At 38.4% G+C, this 11,362-nt stretch overlaps 1 pseudogene; it reads right to left on the reverse strand.

Moving 5' to 3' along the window:
* The window catches only part of LOC126474426 (uncharacterized), an 88,719-nt pseudogene extending 82,540 nt beyond the window's left edge, over positions 1–6,179 (reverse strand).
* Between the last annotated feature and the right edge of the window lie 5,183 nt (positions 6,180–11,362).

Here is an 11,362-nt window from a genome sequence, read left to right on the forward strand (position 1 = left end):
ATCGAAAAATCTTAACTTCTTGATTTTCTCGAGAGATCAAAAAGTTTTAACTTCTTGATTTTCTCGCTCTCACTCTTCCAAGTTTTCAAACTAGAAAAATATGTCCGGATTTCTAGTCCAATAGAAAAAATCCTCAAATCATATAAATGTATAGTAATTAGGACTATAATTATATTTGTGTCTTAGCAGAATGCTTGATGAAGAAAATCAGAGAGTTATTCAGGCTGGGACTGCATATTGCTAAAGACTACTTTGTGCTACACAGTTCCTGGGGACATCGAGGTTGGTGTTTCATCTACATATACATAAATAATTCGCAAGTCACCATGGGTGCATGGTAGAGGATACCTTGCACCTTCCCTTACACTCTCGCAAACGGAGAAGTCAGTCGCATATGCCAGTTCGCTAAATCTTCTCAACAGTGCTTTGCTAAAAAAACATTCTGCTTTCAAGGGATTCCCATTTTTCACGAAACACTCCAGAATATTCGAGTGTTGATCGAAACGACCAGTAACAAATCTTGCATTCTGCTTCAGAATGCTTCGATGTCTTTATTCCGACCTCGCGGGGAGCCCAATCACTCGAGCAGTACTCAAGAACGGGTCGCACTAGTGTTCTAAAGGAGGTCTCTTGTGAGATGAGTTACACTTTCGTAGAAGCCTCACAATAAACCGAAGTCGACCGTTCTCATCGTCTACTACCGACTTTAAATACTCGTTCCATTTCGTATCGCTCTGCAACGTTACATTCAGATCCGTAATTCCCAAATTTTCGACTCCAATCTGCCGGGGTCAGCGAAAAATGTGGATCTGCGAGAGTGTATCCGATTTAGGCAGATTGAAACAAAGTTTTAAGTAATTACGTTATGAAAACATCCACGCTGAGAAGGTTTCACCTTGATAGAACCAGTAAAGATTTGAAATACTTTGAGAAATAGAGAGGACTTCAAGAGAGACCCACAGTGGACATTATATTCACTTAGACGTCACAAAGAGATGATGATAGATTGCGGGCGTTTCACAGTATCTAGCTACTTACAATCAAATCTGGAACTGGGGACACTTAATTTTGACAGCCACTGGACAGATTTTAAAAACTGCTCTACACAAACCCGCTTATGACATACTCAAAAGTACTCTTTGAACAGCAATACAGTTCAAAGACGTATTGATGAAATGAGTTACGATATTGAAAGCATCTTGTATAATTATCTGCAAACGACAATTTCTCCATACAAATGGCCGAGTCACCTTTACCTGGCAATGAAGGTTATTGACAAAAATGTTCCTTTGTAATCGACCAAGAAATCCATGAAGAACTGCTCTTCTTGAAAACTTTGACAACAGGCTAAAAAAAGGTGAATCAGTATTTAATGTTCTGAAAGATTATTTCATGAAAAAAGTGACCCCTTCATGAAATATAATATTAGCTGCAGTTTATGGAGCACTTGCCATGTTTGGGCGCTATCGTGGAATTATTGGTCATTTAAGACATAACGTGCCCGTGGGTTTGCAATACACTGCATCATCCGTCGATAATATTCAGTTGCTAAAAATCAGAGTGGCAGGTTGCATTGATCTCTCATACTTGTGATTAATGCAGTAAACAAAATCCGAACCAACACGTCGAATTCTCGATTATTTATGCAGTTATGCGAAGAAAATGACGAGAGGTTTGATCGGTTACCCCTTCACACTAGAGTAGCACTGGCTGTCAAGACTTAAGTTTGACAAGATTTTTCTCTCTTGTTGAGACTGTTTCAGAGTTTCTGGATGTTAAAGATCCAATGTCAAAAGATAATTTAATCAAGTGGAAAACTATAAATTGTCTATTTAACTGATTTGTTTACTAAATTTAATGAGGTTAGCTTGCAGCTGCAATGTGACAGCCTAAAACTGAGAAAAATAAAATCTTTCATTTTCACTTTTCTTGCCAGAATTAAATCAGTGAAGGCGAACACTGGTTGTCGCGGATATTCCCAGATTGTTACAGATAGACTACCAGAATGATGACATTTCAGCCTATGTTCGACTATTAATTGTCCTTTAGGCAGACTTTGAAACTATGAAAACACATAACTAAATCAGTCCATACAGTAATAGTTGAGGAAACGGATGTGATATTACAAGAAGAACTAATAGGAATAAGCGCTAACGAAGAATTTAAGGTACTGTTTAGAAAAGAGTAGCAATTCTGGCATCAGAGAGATATACCTGTTACGTATCGTGAGTTATGGACTATCGGGAGAAAGTTGTTGATAGCTTTTCCATCTTAAAATCTTATGGAAAGGAATTACAGCATGGTTGCCAATCTACTTGCAAATAAAAAAAAACAGATTGGTTATCAATGATTTTAATTTTGTATGGAGCCATAGTCATATATAGTAGGTAATAAAGCGTCTGGCTCATCCCTCCCATTAAAAGCATCAATTTTAGTAGCTTTGCATTTTGCATTGTTAAAATTAATAAATGTACGAGTATAAAACATGTTTTTAAAGCTTTTCAATTTTACAGTTAAACCTATCGAAGTGAGTAGCGGTGTTATCAGCTGTCAAAAACATATTTGAAGATGATGAGTTTGTAAAAATTCTATGTGTGAAAGGCAGACGGTCTACGTAAGAAGTCTTCAAGCCACTCCGCATACTCGGGACTTTGTTAACAGTCTTCAGTCGGACATTGTGTCAAACTCTATCTGTAATCTAGGAGTATAGAATCTGCATGTTGCCCCTTATCCGTGGTGGGCAGGATACAAAGCGGAAGAAAGGCAAGCTTATTTTCGCACATGCTTTCTAAATTAATATTGAATTCTGATCAGAAGCTTTTCTGTCTCAAGGAGCAACAGACATTCTCTTTAAACAAAATAACTGGAATTTCTTCAAACTAACAAAACACATCGCCACATTAGATACCGGTCAGGAAGACATTTGTGAAGTGTAAGGTCTCTTAAACCCAATGTTCACTATCTCAGTAAAGAATGGAAAATAGATTCATCACTCTTTTATCAAACAGATATTCCGAATCACATTTTGAATGAACTTAAAAGACAGCAAACATACCCCTAGCGTGAGTCACACAAAACAAATGTCACTGGTCGTTCGGTGTGTTCACACCGAACCTAGTGAAAAAATAGTTACCAAAGAGCATTTCCTTTGCTTTATTCGACTTACAGACACTACTGGTGAATGTCTGCCTGATGTTATTTTGAACTAATCTGAAGGACAGTATATTCCTTTCAAAAGCACATGTGGCTAAGGATCTGATAACATTTGGACAGGGAAAAATATAAGACTTTAACTCTCTAGCACGTGTTATCTCATGTGTGCTCACTCGTTGGACCTTGTTGTGAAAGATGCAACATTGTCATGTCCTATTTCTGTCAACCTGTCAATAAAAAAAAATGGCTCTGAGCACTATGGGACTTAACTTCTGAGGTCATCAGTCCCCTAGAACTTAGAACTAGTTAAACTTAACTAACGTAAGGACATCACACACATCCATGCCCGAGGCAGGATTCGAACCTGCGACCATAGCGGTCTCGCGGTTCCAGACTGTAGCGCCTAGAACCGCTCGGTCACTCAAGCCGGCAACCTGTCAATACAGTTCAAGAAATTTTCAAGTTCTGTACTGCATCTACGTATCCGTTTGGAACACCAAATAGGTGCCTTGCAGCGGCCTAGATTCTACAGTAAACAAGTGCATGTTGCTGTTTATGAAGCTGGCGAAGATTCTAAAGGCAATGCATTTGCAAGAAACGTCCACTAGTATTACAAGAAAGATAACAAGAATACAGATTTCTTTGTTGTACGGTGATCTGGTATGAAATTTACTTTAGCATGAATTAGGTGAGCAAAGTTCTCCAAAGAGTTCCTGTAAGCCTACAGAATGCTGTGGATCTAGTTGAAAGGGTAGGCAGCTTTCCGAAGATAAGATCAGACTAGGACTTTAATAGTGTGGTAACACATCCAAAAGAGTTTAAAATTCGTCCCAGGTGAGTGAAGAAGAAATTTACCAGCGAGTCTAACAGGCACCCATCGATGAAGGTGAAACAGAAAGCACGTTTAAGGTAATTATTTTTGATGCAGCTAACTGCTCACCAAAAGACAGGTTTGAGCTTATGGATAGTCACAGTAAACACTTCGGCTTTCTTTACGACAGTCATGATCTGTAGTTGTGGGGTACCCCTGTGGAAAACTAAACACCGCAAGCATTGCTTTTGAGACTGCGTTGTGATGAATGTAACCAGCTGGAACGAACTAAACAGTAAAGTTTTGATCTTAAGGCCCATTCTTCCAGCTGGAAGTTCTCCACAAGGCTCTTTATCTTACATCATAAAAAACTACTTTACTACATCATACCCATTGCCCCTATGAGTTTACGGATACTCCTGACTTTGTCTAGATCTGTAGCTAGTAGTGAAAGACTTGTTTTTTTTTTTTCAAAATTTAAGTTGATAAAAGACATACATTAGATCAGTGATACACAGAGCGGGCCCGCTGGTCGTGTATTTCCTTTTCCATATACAACAGGAGGCAGCTGTGCCTTGACACACGCTCGGGTTCCTAACTTTTCCCTTTCTAACCTCGTGTTTGGTTCAAGGCGCGCGTCCTGGAATCGTGCACGGGTTTATAATTGTTGTGCCCACTGATTGAGGGCTACAAACCAGTGTTTGTTTGGAGTATGTTTTGTATGTGATGACTGGGCAATAGAAAGCAAAATCTGTATGTATTTTTTATTAATAGGATAGAAATAAAACTATATTCAAAGACGTATACAATATGTAAGGCAACAACATACATAAAAAATAATTCATTTCTATAAAATCAGTTTTTTTTAGCAGGAGGTTCGTTATCATCGATATTTGATGGAATTTTGTGAACACGTTTTCTTTTCTTCAGTTCAGACTTGGCTGGTCGTCCTGACTGAATCCTTCCGTTGCCGCCTGGAAGACCCATTTTCTTGCAGCGTGCGATCGTTGTAGTTTGTACACTAATTTTTTGAGATCTTCGCCGATGTTTTCCAGCAATAAATGATACAATACTTGATGGAGTCTTTATCTTCGACAAATCAAGATTTAGTTTGGTGAGAATTTTTGTATGTTCAGCATCTGAATTCCTTTCCAAGGTATTAGTATTTCGAACATCATTGTTAAAAGTTTTCATTACTGATAGTTGTGCTGCTTTCTTACAATTTATTCGAAGTGTAAATGTTTCTGGTACTTCATCTGGTGTAATAGAGTCAGTTTTCTGTTTTCTTTATTTGTACTTGATTCACAAGTAATATTTTCGAAGAACGACGCTGAAAGTTGGTCAGCCAGAGCGTAATTTGTAAACTGTTGACGATATTGAGTCTTTTAAATATAGTCACGTGGTAAGTACGGTCCCATTCTTTTTCTCCCTGCAACAGAAAGATGTTTACAGATTGGGCCCCCAGCTGCATTTGGACAATCACACGTTGCAATTTTGCAATCAACAGTGTACAGATTAGTCCTCTTTTTGGCGAAGTAAGTATTGTCATCCACGTGTGTAATATCTTCAATATTGCCACTTGCTTGGCAAAATTTTTCATACGCTAACGCAAGATTCTCGCCCTCCTACTGGCAAACTGAAACAACCTTTTCTTGTGGTTTGATTCAAAGGCCTTCGCGGTAAAGTCCACTAACGCGCACGTATTAAATAATTTACAGCGCTGCAATACTACGTCTTTAAACATTCGTACTGAGGATTCACAGTAATTCTCTGTTATTCCCCCGGGTGATATGCTAAACACCACTCCTCACACCGTTCCCACAAACGTGTTGGTGCTTTTCCAGCTTTTTATTTTTCTTCATTTGCTCCTATTTAATAAATCAGACACAGTGACTTCGGCTTTTTGCATTGTACTGGCGAACATTACAGTTCGGTATTTCCTTAAAGCTGGTTGTCGATCGTCCTTATTAACAACATTACCACTTTCCCACAAGCAACGCCAAAGAGCTTGATTGACATGAAATATGCAGAGAAGTAATGTGCTATTGTGAAGTACACCTTATAAGGCATTCCTTTCTGTACTGTTGTCATCTGTCGTAATTATTTTTGCGTGAAAAACTTTCTGGAAAGTCTCTAAATAAGCTTTTGCAGATTGAAAGGCATTTATGTAATTGTCTGGAGACTGACTTGTGTGCAATATTGCAACAACAGGCATAGCACCAATTTTCATTTCAGAAAATGTAAATGTTATACTGGCGTTTGTTTGCTGATAGGATAGACTCGTATCAAAAAACACCGTTTCATCAGCCAAACCGACCATAAACATTATTTGCATAGTAGATGTTATTGTAATGCACACCTATGTTCTTTGACAAAAATATATACGTTTATGTTATATAACTCAATCTCCTTTTGCTTTAAAACGTCGATAACATTACCTTAGTCTCGCGTCCCGTGGTTCATTGAAACCTCTGCCAGGCACTTTATTGTGAATAGTAGAGTAATCGTGTGTAGATGTAGGTTCGATGACGCCATTGTTAATATAGGTACATGGCTTGACGGTCAAGTGGATTTTTTGTGCGTTGCACAACTTAATGTAAACGTCTTTCTCACATTCCTCAGTGAGGCTCTGAGCACTATGGGACTCAAAATCTGAGGTCATCGGTCCCCTAGAACTTAGAACTACTTAAACCTAACTAACCTAAGGACATCACACACATCTATGCCCGAGGCAGGATTCGAACCTGCGACCGTAGCGGTCGCGCGGTTCCTGACTGAAGCGCCTAGAACCGCTCGGCCACCACGGCCGGCTCCTCAGTGAGAACCATTTCATGATAGGACGTGGCTGCAGCAGTTGTCATGCCCTCTTCAAAATACGGTTCAAATTACTTTTTAACGTCTTTAGAACAACGCAGCACCCTCAATACTTGGGCGACATTAACTCGATGAGAACGATTATAGTTAAACTCTGTTAGGACAATGATTATAATTAATCTCTGTTAAGACAATGATTATAATTAATCCGTATTAGGGCAGTCAATCCCCGTCTCAATGGTGAATTTTTAGGGTACTCTTAGTTACTTTTAAAAACATGATTCCTATATTTGCTTTAAAATTAAAGTTTCTATTTTCGCCTTTCTTTTTGTCTTTGTTTTTGTTTCGTTCCGGAAGATGACAATTACGTACTTCTCTAAAATCATATCGCACCTGCTACAAATAACGTCCCATCATAATCCAAGTGGTTTGAGATGACTCCGAAAATGTTTCAATGAAATAACCATACTTTGCGTCGTATTCACCTTCATATTATAAAGAACATCGAATTTTACATTGGTAATTATCATTCTCTCCATCAAATTTACAATTTCATAACTGTCCGCCATACCACGAAGAACGACCTTCAAAAGTTCCGTATTAACCGACAGTACACGCTGGAAATGTAACGTAAAGCACTGCACAGTGAAAATCAAACGTGACTGACGGATGAAACACGAGCGACCTGAAGTAAACGCGCGAACTTCATGACCATGTTCCATGCATCGCCTTAATTATGTGTTTGTAAGAACATTACAAACCCGTGCACGATTGGAGAACGCGCGCCTAGAAATGAACATGAATTTAGAGAGGGAATTAAACGTAACAAACCCGTGCGTGTTTCAAGACAGTATTGCCTCCTACTAAACACGGAGAAGGAATAACGCCAGCCGGTCGCATGCGGTCTGCCATTGATCTGGTAGCGGCCCGCCCCTAAACGTTCGTTCTCGTATTTTGTTTTCTTTACTCCTACGCTGAAACAACTTCCTATCTTTGAACTTGCGCGCTAGCGCAATGATACAGTTGCGGCAATACGAGTTGTATACGACAGTGGAGTGAATGACGTGCTTCTGTAAAAATATATTATTGTTTCATTTGTTAAACAAAATGAATATCTGGGAAACAAATTAGTGAACTAGTATTTATTACTTTTTCCGGCGCTTTCGCTGTCTCAGAGAGAGGCGTTCGGCCCAAGGTACTACCAAGTCTGTACTCCCCTGCCTTAGATCAACACTTGCGTAGCAACAATTGTGTGAACTGTCAGTCTAACCACTGAAAGCGATACCTTTAAATTAAAAGACTCTGATTCTATTTTGAAAGATTTTTCTAAGTTAAAGGCGAGGGAACAGGCCTGTTGAATGTTATGCTTTCATCTGAGAGAGAAATTGTCTGTACATACACTGAAACGCTGAGTTTTCTTCTCGTGTGATATACACTGCCGACACAAATTAAGTTGCCACTCGGAATGTTGCCTGATGGGAGCGACGGCAAATGAGAAAAACCGTTATGGTTGCTCCCTTCAGCCACAGCGCCGAATGTCAACTTAGTTTGCATGGGCAGTAACTTGTGCAGTTAAACAATGACTTATGTTTAACATGTCAATGCAAAATACTATGATTTTCTTTATTTATTACTTTTCCAGATGAAAAGTGAAATAATTTGTAAATTATAGAATTAAAAAGTTTCGTTATGAAACTAAAAAATTAACATACAGTAGGCCTATAGTAGATTTTTACTGAAGCTAGAACAGTAGGTCTTGTTGCTTCTGCCTTCGCTAAAAGCTAATGATCACAGGAATTATCTTAAATGGAAATGAATTGTTTCTTTTTTTAATATTTAGCACTGGAATAAGATAAGAAATTTATTTCTGTTTCAGAGAAATCTCTTTGTAGTACTTATTTCAAAAGGATAAACAATCCATTTCCACGATCAGTATATTTGGATTTTTTAAAGGTCTTAAGAAGAGCCCAAGAAAACGGAACCAATGTGTAGAAAATGATCTAGACTGGCCCTGCTTATGAAATATAGATTTTTAACGGTGTTTTCTCCACAAACGTCTAAAACATTAAAATGTCATGTAAGACTAAGGACAAAAAATCCCTTGCTGCCACTCGCATTTTGCCATGCGGGATCTACGTTGATAATACATTCATGTTTCGAGTACACGTAAGTTCTGATAAACCACTTTTGAGTTGATGTTAGTAATTTGTAGGTCTACTCATTTTCTAGCTGCAGTGATAAACTTTATACTTGTCAGAATTTAACGGAGTTAAAAGGAAGAATGTTCATTTTGAGGTTCGCAGTCGTTGGCGTAAGTGAGCGGGGTAAATATACTTAGCTCACAAGTGCCGTCATCTTTTATTAAAAAAAAAAACAAAGGGTGTTGATTTAGACTTACTAACTATAGACAAAGTTTTGATACGAATAGCTCCTGTAAGTTTTAATTTACGATTATTTGGAAAAAAATTAAAAATATGGGTTTGAAACGATGCTTTATATGTCTTCGTCATGTGGGCCTTCCCTGACAAATAAAGATTAAGTTAATCACATAGATACTTTCGAGTGTTGTGGTGTTTATTACAGATTCTCCATTACTGACACCGGAAAACACTAGTTAATTCGACTCATATGAAAGTAACTGGCAGTTTAACCGATGCATTCCGCTACTTGATGGCAAATTGTAACTGTCTCTGTAATGTTTGTTCTTAGGAGGTCTCAGTTTATACATACTCCTCGGGTATTAGCGATATAGTCCTACACACATTTTTATCAACTCTAAAAGTATTCTACCTGAGTACTTACTCTTCCAGCTGCCGCTAAATTCCCTTTGAGCACATCATAGAGGGATCTCCTTTCTTCCATATTGCCGACGAGATTGAAGGTTGTTTATTCGTGCGGAGGCGTTGTTATAGTTACGAGCAGAACATACGTATCGGTTCTAAAAAATGTTCGATAAGACCTCTGATGATTACTGAGTTACTCACAGAAGATTTTTGACAGTGTAATGGAACTGTCTGTGTCTGACGTTCAGTTACCTCTCGGAGCTGGTATGAAGTAAGCTGAGCTTTGGCGGGACGTATGAATGTAGTGATTTTTAGACAGCGCGCCACATTATAGTGAGAGGTCGGATTTACTATCTAGGGAACATGTAAATAGCTAACTAACGAAATAAGTACGTAAACGCATTTACTTCAAACACACCTTCAAAAGCATATTTAGTGCATTACATATTCGTTCTCGACTGGTGAAAGCAGCAAATAGTGCTACACAAAATCACGCCTGCTTTCTAAACCAGTAGAGATAGCATTTTAGATTGCAAAAGGTGGAATAATTTTAATTTTCAGGTATGTTGTATGTATTTTCCCTCTCGTGAAAAAGCCAAGTTTTAGGCCTTCTCCCCCTTGTGCGTTATCCACCATCTTAAAAAAACCATGGAGTATGGTTTGGTTCAATTTGTAGCTACACCAACGTAATCACTTTATTTATGCTATCCAATATTTCACGTGAACTGGAGATCGTCTATACTTTCTTGTTCAGCTTTGTCGTTCTCATCCTCGACGGCATCACTACCCTCTATTGGAACAGCATCAATAATGTCCTTGTCATTTAAGATCTCGAAATCGGTTCTTCGTCGTCGTCGACTAACCAGCGGTTCAAATCTTCGAGATCAGTACCTCGCTATAGAACATCACATGCAGACTGTTGATTGCTGTTGAAACCTATGTCAGTGCACCGTTCGCAGTTGAATGGAACACTTCTTCCAGCAATTTCTAATAGTGGTCGGACCGATACTTTGCCACGCCATGTCTCCTGAATACGCAACACTTTTAAGATTTACACATTTCAAGAACATTTCCATTTCATCACCTGAATTTGCTCGTATGAATAATGCCGTCATGTTTTTTTTTCCATCTTCTGACTACAACACATCAGCAGGTGGATGTGCTGGACAGTGATTAAGGATTATTAAAGCTTATTCTCTCAAGAGACCGTAGATGCTTTCTCACTGACAGAACAAACTCTTCCTGAAACCAATTGCAGAAAATGTCATATGACATCAAAGCATTCTTTGAATGCGTGGTAAGTGAATCATAATGATGACATGTTTACATGATTGGAACATCTAGGGCTTTTACTTTGACCTATTCAAAGGGGTTTCAGTCAAGGCTGCGCGATTTATTTGTGGCAAAGAGGTGAGTTATTCTATCTTTATTCATTTTCAAACCCATCTTATTCATTGATTTCTATTATCGAGAGTTCTGGCGGGAAGCTGTTGATAATAAAGCGACGTTCAATCACAATTATTCACTTTTTTAATAATTAAAATTTTCATCTACCATTACTTTGTACAGAATTTCGGGAAACTGTGAAGCAGAGTCACTATCGCAAGACCTTGCTTCTCCTTTATCGTTTGGCGAATTCTGAGGCGACGTTTACATCTTGAAAACCACCCATCGGAAACTATAAAATTCTTCTTGCCATATACATAAAAGTGAAATTTTTCGGCTTGGGCTTTTATAATTGGTCCGGAAAGTAGTACACCTCCACGTCTCTTTATTAAAAACCACCTATAAAGGCATTCGT

Source organism: Schistocerca serialis, chromosome 4, assembly GCF_023864345.2.
Source record: "Schistocerca serialis cubense isolate TAMUIC-IGC-003099 chromosome 4, iqSchSeri2.2, whole genome shotgun sequence".
Lineage (NCBI taxonomy): Eukaryota > Metazoa > Arthropoda > Insecta > Orthoptera > Acrididae > Schistocerca > Schistocerca serialis.